This window comes from Podarcis pityusensis (genome assembly GCF_964106645.2).
Source record: "Podarcis pityusensis genome assembly, chromosome: 17".
In the NCBI taxonomy this organism is placed as follows: domain Eukaryota; kingdom Metazoa; phylum Chordata; class Lepidosauria; order Squamata; family Lacertidae; genus Podarcis; species Podarcis pityusensis.
This window is the reverse complement of record NC_138042.1, coordinates 28419600-28431921: the sequence shown is the minus strand read 5'-3', so window position 1 is coordinate 28431921 and position 12322 is coordinate 28419600. Positions and strand designations below refer to the sequence as shown.

The 12322-nt window shown below is 42.7% G+C and overlaps 1 long non-coding RNA gene across 1 annotated transcript; it reads right to left on the bottom strand.

The window, feature by feature from the left end:
* Positions 1 to 1372: 1372 nt before the first annotated feature.
* Positions 1373 to 12101, bottom strand: LOC308466357. Its single transcript, XR_013980794.1, has 3 exons — positions 12001 to 12101; positions 10718 to 10799; positions 1373 to 1493 (listed from the first exon to the last, which is right to left on the bottom strand). It is a non-coding gene; the product is annotated as an uncharacterized lncRNA (long non-coding RNA).
* Positions 12102 to 12322: the final 221 nt, after the last annotated feature.

The window sequence follows — 12322 nt, the reverse complement described above, 5'->3', positions numbered from 1 at the left end:
TCAATCCATTTACTGTGCCTTACATCTTCTGAGGAAGTGTGGGGGTGGGAATGGTCTCAAAGCAAAGTAATGGAAATGGGTCTCCAACTTTTACGAAGGATCCAAGTTCCTTAGAGGTATATGCTTGTCAGCATATGCTTGTCAGAAATGTCCCATTTATGTGCTGGTGTGGTGATCTAACACTTTTTTATAATCAAAGGGGGTATTTCAATATTTAGAATGGTAAATATTGAAATGGTACAGCTCCCATCACTCTGGACCATTAGCCATGCTGATTGGAACTGATGGGGGTCCAGCCAGCAACATCTGGAGTACCACAGGTTAGCCACTCTGATCTAGAAACTTGGAGGCAGCTTGAATTTCTATCTAAATGGCAGTATTTCAGTGATGGATATCCTCTGGTTATGTGGTTTATGAATAACAGAATGATAAGGACTTATCAAACTGGTTGGCTGAGGTTGAGGTTGTATTGGAGGAAGGACAAAGGTGAGCTAAGATCTTAATCCTGTTGACTTTTCCAGCAAACTTACAGGAAATGATTCAGGTGAACTTTCTCCAGATCTGAAGTCAGAACATCAGGATTGGCCATATGCAGTTACTATAGATCAGCTCTGCAAGTTACCAAGAATGGTGCAGAATAGAGAAGTATGGGATTGGGCTATTATATTTTGAGTGCTATTTCTCTGCAGATATTTCTATTTTCTAGGATGCTGGCATTGTATATTCAGGAAACACTGACAAAAAAGAATGGATAAAAGGAAGTTGCACAATGCACATAAAAATACATAGAATTCAATTTATTGTTCAGAATTGTGTGTCATGCTCCCCTTTTTAAAAATGCAAACTGGTGTCATTATTGTGCATCATATACATTGCTGCCATAACTGCATCCAACTTGGACATCCCTTCACTGCTGCTCTCTCATAGAATTGTAGAACTGTAGAGTTGGAAGGGTCCCTGAGGGTCATCTAGTCCAACCACCTGTGATGCAGCAATCTCAACTAAATCATGCATGACAGATGGCCATCCAAACTCTGCTCTCTGTGTGCATCCAGACATGCTGCCTATTTGCAGCATTTATCAGCCAAAGCAAATGTTCACATTGTAGAAAGGCAATCTCAGATACAAACATCATTAGTTTTTTAAATGACGGTGCACAGAAAAGTTTAATACTTAAAGGACATTATTTGACCCATCTGGTAGATGGGTTTCTCAATTTGACAAGCCTTCCATTAGAGGTTCAGAGGACACTTGAGGCCATCCTCCCAATTCTTTAAGGTATGAGCTCCAGCCCAGTGATTTTTGGCATCTGAACCCAAATTTAGACTGAAGGCTGTAATCTTCTGCTCAGGATCTTTGAGTCAGGAGATGGAGCAGAAAGAGAATGCCGCTGTTGACCAATATTTCTATCAAGACCTGTTTAATCCAAGGATTTCATGCTGGCTCTTCAATCACATAGGCAGACGCTGCAATGTCCGGATTCCTGTCTGTCTCTGAAGACAGAAAGGAGGAGGACTCTGAGGTAGGATTGCCACCTTTGGTCAGGCAAAATAAAGGACAGGTCAGGAGGGAATTGCGTGAGTAAATTACTGTACAGGGTGCAGAAATGACTTCAAACCAATCTATTACAATGGCACACAGGGGCTACAGTGGTTTATTCAATGAAAAAAACAACCAACACACTGTGCTGCTGCAAACTCCCTCTCACTTTCTGTCCCTCCCCCTCCACCGCTGCCCAAGCAACAATTATATCTGCCCCCGCCCCCCCTCCATTGGATGAAAAGAAGCTGGGACATATCTGACCTACCCACCTCTTCCCGTGCAAAAACTCTCTCCCACAGTGGACCAGGCCTCTGCAAACCCTCTCACTCACTCATCACCAACCCCACCTATTGAAAACATAAGATGCTACTGTAGCAGGACCATGCAAACCCCCTATATCACTCTCTGCAACCCACCCTCTGCATAGCTGTCAACTTTCAGATTTGAAAATAAGGGATCAGCAGCCTCACCTATCCCGGGGACAGTCTATGGGATATCTAACCTTCTGGGATAGCAGTGGGAAGCAGCGGGAAACGGCACTGGAATAAGGGAATTTCCCGCAAAGAAAGGGAAGGTTGACAGCTATGACCCTCTGCCCATGCAAAAGCACACACTCTCTCTCTCTAAGTCCTCCTCTCAACCCCACCTCACCCTCTGCCTGCACCCCACAATAACGCTTGCTGTCACCCTCCGCTCTCCTCCACATGGCTCCACCTTCTACCTGCACGGTTTGGAGGAGGAGGATGAGCTTAAATACATGAGAAAAGGCATGCTGTTTGAAGTCCAAACAGGACAGGGGACACTTTTCTCCAAAAAGAAAAAAAGAAAAAAGACAATCACATTTTTTAAGGGGTGGGTGGCAACCCTACTCTGGGGACTTGGGCACCCCATGGTAGGCAAAAAGGCTAGCCTCAGTCCTTGGCTGAAGCCCTGGAATCCTTGCTGTGAATGTAGGATGCTGCATCAGTCCAACTGCCCACCCAGGTTTAGATCTCCCGATATCTCTCTTTCAAGTTCCTTCTGTTACGTACTTGAGGCAGGTTCACAGTCCTGCATGAAATGTAGTCCGCTTCAATTTCTTCTCCTGCTCTGTCTCCACCTCTTGATCCCTCCCCTCCTGCCTCTTCCTGAAGCATTCAAGCACCAAGCTTTTGAAAATCCTGACCCGGCACGACTTTTTGCATGGTGCAGGTGCGTTTTACAACAGGTGTGGGCTGGATGGTTGCGGGCAGCTTAGAAAACCAGCCTTTTCCCTTCTGTACTTCAGAGATAATTAAAATGCAGTCAACAAGTTGATGACTAGGGGGAAAGAGTGAATTGACACACAAGCACATTTGGGTTTCATCCCTTTGATGAAACTCGGTTGCATAACGTGGCCAATTATGAACGCAATTTACAACCCAGTTTCATGAGCACTACCATATTTAATAGCTCATTTCCCTTGACAAGCTAATTCTCCTTGAATGTACACATTACCTTTTATTTTTTTCCCTTACTGTCTTCAATTAGACACCTGCCCTGTGTATTTAACTAATCGTGCACCTGTCTGAGCTATTAATCACCTGTGTATCTGTCAGAAGTGTCATCTCAGTAAAAACACCTGTAGAAGCAGAAGTCACATATCCTATCATAACTGAGTGCTCAGATTTCACAGTCACTCGCTAGGCTAGGTCCTCCAGCCCTGAAGATCAACCATGAATAAAATCAGTGGGAATCTGAAAGCTCAGAAGTTGGTTCATTTCAGTGGAGCTTAATTGCCTTCACAGAGCTCCTTCACACATAATTTTTAAGCAAGTCATTAGGCTTGTTTTCATATTTGCCATCCAGCATCCTTTTGGTTTACTGGGACATAGAAAACCTTTCAGTCTGAATACAACTTTTTGAGGGCGTATGCTTATGGTGGTATACACCCCTCCCCCCCAAAAAAAAATTCCAACAACCTTTTTGACCTCCATCAATGGGGTAAAAGAATTGTAGGCACAAGAGAGGTATACGTGTCTTTCAATATGAATATACATCCATAACTGACATTATGCAGCATAATGATAGCAAATATGTTCATGGGCACATGTTCCACCTGAAATATAATTTTCCAGGACTTTTGAGAGCACCAACTGGCTCTTAAGCTTGCTGGATAACATGTTTTGGTTGGGTTTTTTTAAAAGGGCAGCAGTGTCATTATTTTATAGAATATTTGAGCCAGGTCCAGTTATAGAGTTTTATATAATTAAAAAGTGATTATGTAATTGAGAAATGATGTGGTGGTGACTCGAGGGCAGCACCTGGCTCATGAAATGATTTTGTCCAGCCGCTGAGAGTCTTTATAATGAGCACAGTGTTCCTGTGAGAGACCAAATGGCTTATTGGACCCGGTTCCCTGATTTTCTGGCTCATGACACACAGCCTGGCAAGGTGGCCATCTTGCTTAGGGGTTGCTCCTGGTGGCAACATTTCATTTTGGGCAACATATACTTCTTTTTGTATTTTTATTGTTAGGCCTTAATATGAACTTAATTTTGGCCAATGCGTACTTCATTTGTGTTTTTACTGTTGGATCTTAGTGGAGTGTTTTATTCTGAATTAACTAATATGAGATATTTCCATTGGTCTTCTGGATTGTTGTTTCTACTAACTATTTATGTTTTGCTTGTGTTTCTTGTAACAACATCATAATGAATAATCTTGAAATGTTGCATTTACAGTGGTACCTCAGGTTAAGTACTTAATTCATTCCGGAGGTCCGTTCTTAATCTGAAACTGTTCTTAACCTGAAGCACCACTTTAGCTAATGGGGCCTCCTGCTGCTGCCAGGCCGCTGGAGCATGATTTCTGTTCTCATCCTGAAGCAAAGTTCTTAACCTGAAGCACTATTTCTGGGTTAGCAGAGTCTGTAACCTGAAGCGTATGTAACCTGAAGCGTATGTAACCCGAGGTACCACTGTAGTTCTTTTCTCAGGTTCTTGTGATTGTGAGCCACATTGAGCCTGGTTTGCTGTGGGGCAAACCATAAACTGATGGCGGTACTCAGTACAGAGCTGACTGTGAAAGACCCTGTCATCTTCTCTCTTCATCCATAGACAGGAGGAAGTAGGAAATCACTTTAAAGTTTGAGCAGAACTGTTCTCTGTATGAATTTGTGAAGCCCAGACATGGGAGGCTTTAAGGCGAGCAATCAAAATTGCCATACCATTTGGTAAAATTAAACTCCCCAAAGGTAGGATGTAACCTTTCTTCATTTTTTAGCTCCTAAGCAAGCAAACAAACAAATAAACATGCACTTTTACCTGCACCTCCACCCATTTTAAAACAATACTAAAACCACAGTCTCAACTCAGACAGAAGAGAAGTCACCTAGCCCAGCCCTGAGGACGAGGCCACCTTAGCTGAGTCAGGGATTCAACTCAATTTAACCAGGAAGCAACAAGGGCACTCATGATTGTTTTTTCTTCTTCTTTAATAAAGAAAACATCTAGCAGAACAAACAAATTAACTATAGCGGCATATGAGTGGATGAGATCACCTAATGCACCCTTGGTTGAGGTGCTATAGCCTAGAAGCCATTATAAACAAATAAACTCTAGGCATATATATATATATATATATATATATATATATATATATATATTCTGCTGCTTTTGCATTCCACAGAGATTATTAGTTACAATGGGTTACTTTAGAACAAGTTGTGGAATGATGCACAATTAACAGACATGAGGCCTTGCCTCAGGATGGTCTATGGTCCCAACTAGAGACATCCTAGTTTTTTCTCATGAGACAACAGAGACCACTTGGGGCACTGTGATCTCATGTGATTTTGCACTGCAACCTCCCCCCCCCAAAAAAAAAACCTTTGAGGGGGCCATGGATGGTGGGGGGTGAGCAATGAGGTCACACGGGATGGCAGGTGGTGATATTGGGCCTGTGCGAGGGGGCAGAGGCATGGTGTGCCTAGGTTAGAAGAGGGTGGAGGGTATGCAGAGCGACCATCTGCAGACTTCTTGGGTAACCCTGGTAAAGGGTTGTGTTGCTTGACTTGAAAATAGTCATGTGATGTGGCCTCGGGCTGAGTCACGTTCTTCAAATCCTGTACGACTGGGAGATCTCTTGCCTTGTGAATTCCCCATTTGCATCTCATGATGGCCCAAAACTTCCAGACATAGTGAAATTGCCTCCAAGGCCTGTAACACCCAGACATCTTGTCAGCTACTGCGTGGCTGACCTGCCTTCAACAATAGGAAGTGGGTGGATGAGGGACGGTGACAGCAATTCCGACACTGCAATTCCCTTCCCCTTTTGTTTTGTTTCTGAACCATGTGGATTTGAGGATTTGGTGTGCATAATGAGGATAGCCTAGGTCTATTGTAATCAGACACATGGGCAGGGGACCATTCCAAAATGCCCCCCCCCCCCGTGTCCTTAGGTACAGAGTAGCTTCAGTGAGGCATTTATCTTCATGCAGGGGCATGCAATGGTGCCCTCATTGCCACTGCTGAACTCCATTTACCTCTCAGATTGATCAAGAGCTGGCTCCTGACGGGTACCAGGTAGTTTCATCTAAGTCGGTAATATTCAAATTATATTTGAAACACTGATGAGCTCAGAAAGCAAATTGAGAAACATTGCATAATGATTAATGGATCATGATTAATCTAATAACTTGGAACCATTTCTGTTTTTAAAACCATTGCAACAGCACACCTTTTTTTTTTTTTTTTTGCTGTTTCTTGTACAAATTGGGGTTTTGGTGATGGTAGCTGGATGGAGAATTAAAATACGGGTCTTAAAACATTTCTGGTTATACAGATAAAGGAGTAGCTTTCATGCCCCTTCATTGATACTTATACAGTTGATTGAGTCATTTAGCATTGATGTCATCCATTTAAATTGGAAAATCAGAATTTAATCAAGGAGATAGCTTGGTTGCAATCTGAAACCGAGAGTTCCTGTAATCAGGGAAAGATAAGCTGGCTTGGTATCTCTGAAGATGCATAGTTTTTACCAAGGAAGGATGCCAATTTTAATTTCAAAATGTGACATTGTAATTGAAAAGCACAGAGCCCTATGTTGTGTGAAATGCTTTTCCTTCAAGGTAGGCAGATTTTAGTGTCTGGCTTACAGTGCTGCATAGCTAGGGAATTAGAACAACCTCTAGATTCTAGAAGATATGAGACAGATTTTTCTATTTTATGTTTAGAATACTCATTTAGAACTCTTTCCTAGGTACCCAGGCTAGTTGTTCCTTAAAGCATAAAAACAAAACAGAGCGTTAAAACTCTTCAAAGTTTTCGTGAAAAATTCTGTATAAGTTCAAGCATTCTGTTGGAAAGGACCAGAGAAATATTGTGCCTGTACTATATGAATGGTTCAAAAGACATTCATACAGTGGTACCTCGGATTAAAAACTTAATTCGTCCTGGAGGTCTATTCTTAACCTGAAACTGTTCTTAACCTGAAGCACCACTTTAGCTAATGGGACCTGCTGCTGCTGCTGCGCCACCACTGCACATTTTCTGTTCTCATCCTGAAGCAAAGTTCTTAATCCGAGGTACTATTTCTGGGTTAGCAGAGTCTGTAACCTGAAGCGTCTGTAACCCGAGGTACCACTGTACATTATTTTAGCATACTGTATTTTGAATCCTATCATGTCATCAATAGAGTCATGCCATTCTTCATTCACAGCACTTGCCACAATTTCATTGTTGCAATTGACAAGGGATGCACTAAAGTTCTTCAATTCATTCTGACATTCACCTGGTATTTTCTGCTCTGCTGCAATTGATTTATTTTGCACAACTCTTTTGTTTTGTTGTCCACTTGATGTGGAAATATGTTCCATTTTTACATATACCATAAAACACACTAGACACACATAACTCAGCCATCAACAGATATTTACACACCAATTGCCTTCCTCTGTATGTTGTTTTTCAATATTAATTTCCAGAAGGGTAGCCCTAGTAGTTGTTGTCTTTTTGCATCTAAACTAAACCCATCTTCTCAAAAGTAAGTCCCACTGAACTCAATGGGGTTTACTCCCAGGAAAGCGGGGTTTGGACTGCAGCCTATTTTGCTAGCTTGAGTTCACTGTTCAGTATAATCTTGTCATACAGTCTCATTTCTCTCACTCAGGTGTCAGGGAGGGAAAGTTCAGCACCCTCTGGATATTTTTACTCTTTGTATCATGGACTGTATGAATTAGTCCTTCAGATATGCAGGAAGTGAAGCAAGAACATGTTTAAAACAAAGATTAGGGGGATGGATGGTTAAAATGAGCAGTTACATCTAGATGGTTCTCCCCATGTTGACAAAGAAGCTCGGATAAGAAGTGAGGAGCACAGATAAACTCTACAGGTAACAAAATATATCACTTTTTCCATGTGAATTGTAGTGAATGATGGCTGGTTTTTAAAATTCACACTAAGAACAAAAAATATTTGCCTATAGATTGCCTCTAGCAAAAGAACAACTTTCATAAACTCAGCGAAAAACACTTCAGGGGAAAAAGTAATGAGACACCTGTTGGGATAGCAGCAATTATGCATCAGCAAATATGTAAATAACTTAAATTGCAAAGCAATTTACATATCTATTTGTGCATAATGTGGCATGTTAATTAAAAACCTTCTGCTGTAGAGAACAAAGGCAAAAAGCATTCAAAGCAAGAATTTGTGCCGTGATGGAGGTTGAACAGGCATCTGGAAATAACTCTACCCAATAGACCATTTTCAACATAACCATCCAACATACTCCCTTTGACAACAGTCAGACCACACAGAATAAAATAAACCTGGTTGAAATGGCCAAGGATGAAGTTGGCTGCATTGGCTGGAATGGCTGCTTTGAAATGGCAGTATTTCAAAATAGAAAACACATCTTCACTGGTATGGTGCAAAGGTTAGGGTTTTGGACTACAATGCAGAAGACTCAAGTTCAAATTCCTGTTTAGCCACGAAGCTCACAGGGTGTCCTTAGACTAAAAAGGTAAAGGTATCCTTGCCAGTCAGGGCCAGTCGTGTCCGACTCTAGGGTTGCGCGCTCATCTCGCTCAAGAGGCTGGGAGCCGGCGCTGTCCGAAGACACTTCCGGGTCACGTGGCCAGTGTGACTAAGCTGCATCTGGCGAGCCAGCACCAGTGCCGCACACGGAAACGGCGTTTACCTTCCCACTAGAAAGCGGTCCCTATTTATCTACTTGCACTTAGGGGTGCTTTTGAACTGCTAGGTAGGCAGAAGCTGGGACCGAACGACCGGAGCTCACCCCGCCGCGGGGATTCGAACCGCCGACCATACGATCGGCAAGTCCTAGGCGCTGAGGCTTTACCCACAGCGCCACCCGCGTCCCTGTCCTTAGACTAGTTGTGATCTTTTATCCAGCCACAAAGGATTGTTGCGAGGATAAAATTGCAGGGGACTACCACATGCCCTGTCCTGGGCTAAAAGTCTCTTAGAATTATTTTTGTTGGCATCCATTTGTCTCAAGAGACAATGGAGTGTGCCTCTGGGAATGAAGTCATACAGCTGTGTTAGCAGCACCAAATCGACCTCCCTGGGGCACAAGTCTGGGCAGCGTGTATGGAGGTCCTGGGCTGCCCAGACAACAAGAACCGCCCCCCCCCAGCCTCACTAATGTGGTCCAAAGAAAGCAGAGCAATATGTTTGACACCAGCTTGGCTGCAGGAGTTTCTAGAAGGATGCGTGCAAGGTGCTATCCAATTGTCTTAGGGACTCCACTCCTTATTTACCCCTTAGGCCTTTTCTTCTCCCAAAGATAGCCCACAAGGCAGCAGAAGTTTAGCACCAGCATTTTCCTTCTCTGTGATGAGCTACCTTCCCAGGTTGACAAGCCCCATCTGCCCCTTGGAGAGCCAGTGTAGTGGTTAAGAGCGGTGGACTCGAAATCTGGTGAACTGGGTTCGATTCCCCGCTCCTCCACATGTAGCTGCTGGGTGACCTTGGGCCAGTCACACTTCTCTGAAGTCTCTCAGCCCCACTCACCTCACAGAGTGTTTGTTGTGGGGGAAGAAGGGAAAGGAGAATGTTAACCGCTTTGAGACTCCTTCGGGTAGTGATAAAGTGGGATATCAAATCCAAACTCCTCCTCCTCCTCACTACCCTCTACAGCACACACAGAAACCTCCTTCTTGGCCTTTGTTTTTTTTAAAAAAATTATATTTATTGATTTTCCAACCATTTAAACACAATAAAACAGAAAAAACAAAAAAGGAAAAGAAAAAGCAAAGAAAAAACATAAGATTAACAAAATAAGACGCAAACCCTTTAAAACACAAAACAATTTCAATATCTTAACTTTCATTCCCTTATTTCCACGACCTCCTCACACCTCCCTTTTTGTATTCCACTTCTATTAATTGTTTCAGCAATTCCTTTCCATCTTCCTCTGTTTTCTATCCTATAATTATCTTAACATATTCTAATCTTATTTTTCCCTTTAATACTCTATTAGTCTATTTATACTTAATTCCTTATAGCATTTCTACTAAAGCCATATAACTTCATTCCAACATTTTTCTAACATTCATTATTTTTACAATATTTCTATAAATAGTTGTCAGGGCTGCCTCAAGTCTCAGCTCACAAAAGACCAACACCTTTCTTTTCTTATATACAAAAGTGTTTATTGCAGTTCATTGTTTGCTTCAGATCCGAGGCGCGCAGCCCTACGTCTGCTAGGCTTAGACCGCTGGAAAGACTCATGGAATCTCTAGAGTCATTGTCATCCTCTTCCTCGCTGTCCTGGGATTCATCCCCATCGCTCTCCATCTCCTGCCTACCCTGTGCCTCTGTCCCTGAACCCCTGACAATAGTCTTAAACTTTTTCCAGTCTTCTTCCACCGTCTCTTCTCCCTGGTCTCGGATTTCTGCCAGTCGTTTCCGCCAATTCCATATAGTCCATCAACTTCATCTGCCATTCTTTCCGGATAGATAAATCTTGTGTCTTCCAGTACTTCACAATGAGTATTCTTGCTGCTGTTGTTACATACGTGAAAAGAGTTCTATCCTTCTTTAACACCAATTGGCCGACCATGCCCAGGAGAAAGACCTCTGGTTTCTGGACCCGCTATTGGTCTCATCCACTCAATCTAACGCAGCCTGTCTTTGCATGCAAGGGAAGTCCCCAGCTCACCAAGGGTTTAAGACCCATTGTCAAACCTCACCTGGTTTAGCAGGCCCCTCGAAGCTGTTCTGGACTGTGGCCACTGTTGCATGATGGCAGTTTCTAGGAGTCACAGGTGAGTCCTGAGTGAAGAGTGGGGACCAGAGGTGGACAAACTACCCCAGAAGGAGCACAGCCTGTCCCCCACCAGAGGTACACTCCCTCCCCTAACACCCCATTCATCCCTTTTTAATATAAAGCAATTAAATAAATCACATTGGACTAGATGACCCTCAGGGTAGCTTCCAGCTCTACAATTCTATGAAATAATTTTAATTGGACACGTGGAATGAAATTGAGTAATCAGTCATATGTAGGGATTCTTAAGGAATTTGATTGCTCTGAATTGTGATGAAAACTGACCAGATCCACACACTTCCCAGACTAATGTATGGGGTAGAACATAATTAACCTTTGGGTTTCACACTTCTCTGAATTTTGCAATACACATCATGGCTCAAAACAGAAAGATGTGTTTAAAGTGTATATTTTAGGATAAAATGTGTTCAGAATGGATACATTAAGATAAAATATTTACTTCATTGCATATCTTGTGATAAGGTACACAATTAAATGTGTATTTTAATGCAGATTTTTCTCATTCATAGATTTAAAGTAAAATGAGGTGGAATAAATTAATAAAAGAAGGCGTGCAGAATTGACATGGTCTCCAAAGAAACTATTCCATCAATCCCAAAATGTGCCTTAAAAATCCCATCTGGAACTCATAGGCTGAGCAGCGTTTATTCCAATGCAGTAATAAATTCTCCTGCATGAATCCTGCTGAAATTAGTTGGAGTGGTACAAGGTGCTTGTTCAGTCCATTGAGACCGTAATGTTCCTAAATTATAGTTATCTATATTGTCTTGAGCCTTTGAGATGGGGTGGATTAGGGATTCAAATACGTTTGTGCGCATGTGGATCACTGGGACTGAATGGCGATAAATCTCAGCTTTTCCATTTAGGCGTACTGATGATGGCATTGAGAGCACGTGATGGAATCTATGACTAAAATAAAAACCTGTATGATTCTGTGACTCCAGGGGAAATCCGAATTCAGAGAAGCCCAAACACTGCCATTTTAAAAGCTTTGCATTAGAATACCCAGAAGAAGCACAAGCCCCTCTCTCAGTTTGTAAAGAAACGCTTGCGTCACCCTGTTTCTTAGCAGGAGTGAAAACAGGGAGTTTAGGAGAATGAAACTGCAATGAAGAAATACTACAGTAGCTACTGTGTCATGGGGAGTGGAATGTCCCCTTTGCAATGCTCCTGTTGAATACTCACCTGTGCTGCTTCCTTCCCCTCCCTTCCCACACAGAGAGAGTGCGCAAGGCTTGCGTGCAAGGCACAGAGCAGTAAACAGATGTTGGCGACGTCACTCGCAAGGATTTCCCTTACTCGCCTATTAGTCTCCATGGCAACTGCCAACCACAACCTGCAAACAGTTACCTAAACTCTATGATGCATGCCAGCAGAACTCCCACAGAGGGAATCCTTGTTTATATTTCTGTTGCTAGGCAATCCCATCCGGCTGTAATCTGGATGGGTGTGTGTGTCCGTGTATGTGTTTTAAGCGCAGAAAGAGCAAAGGTATGTTCTGAATCAC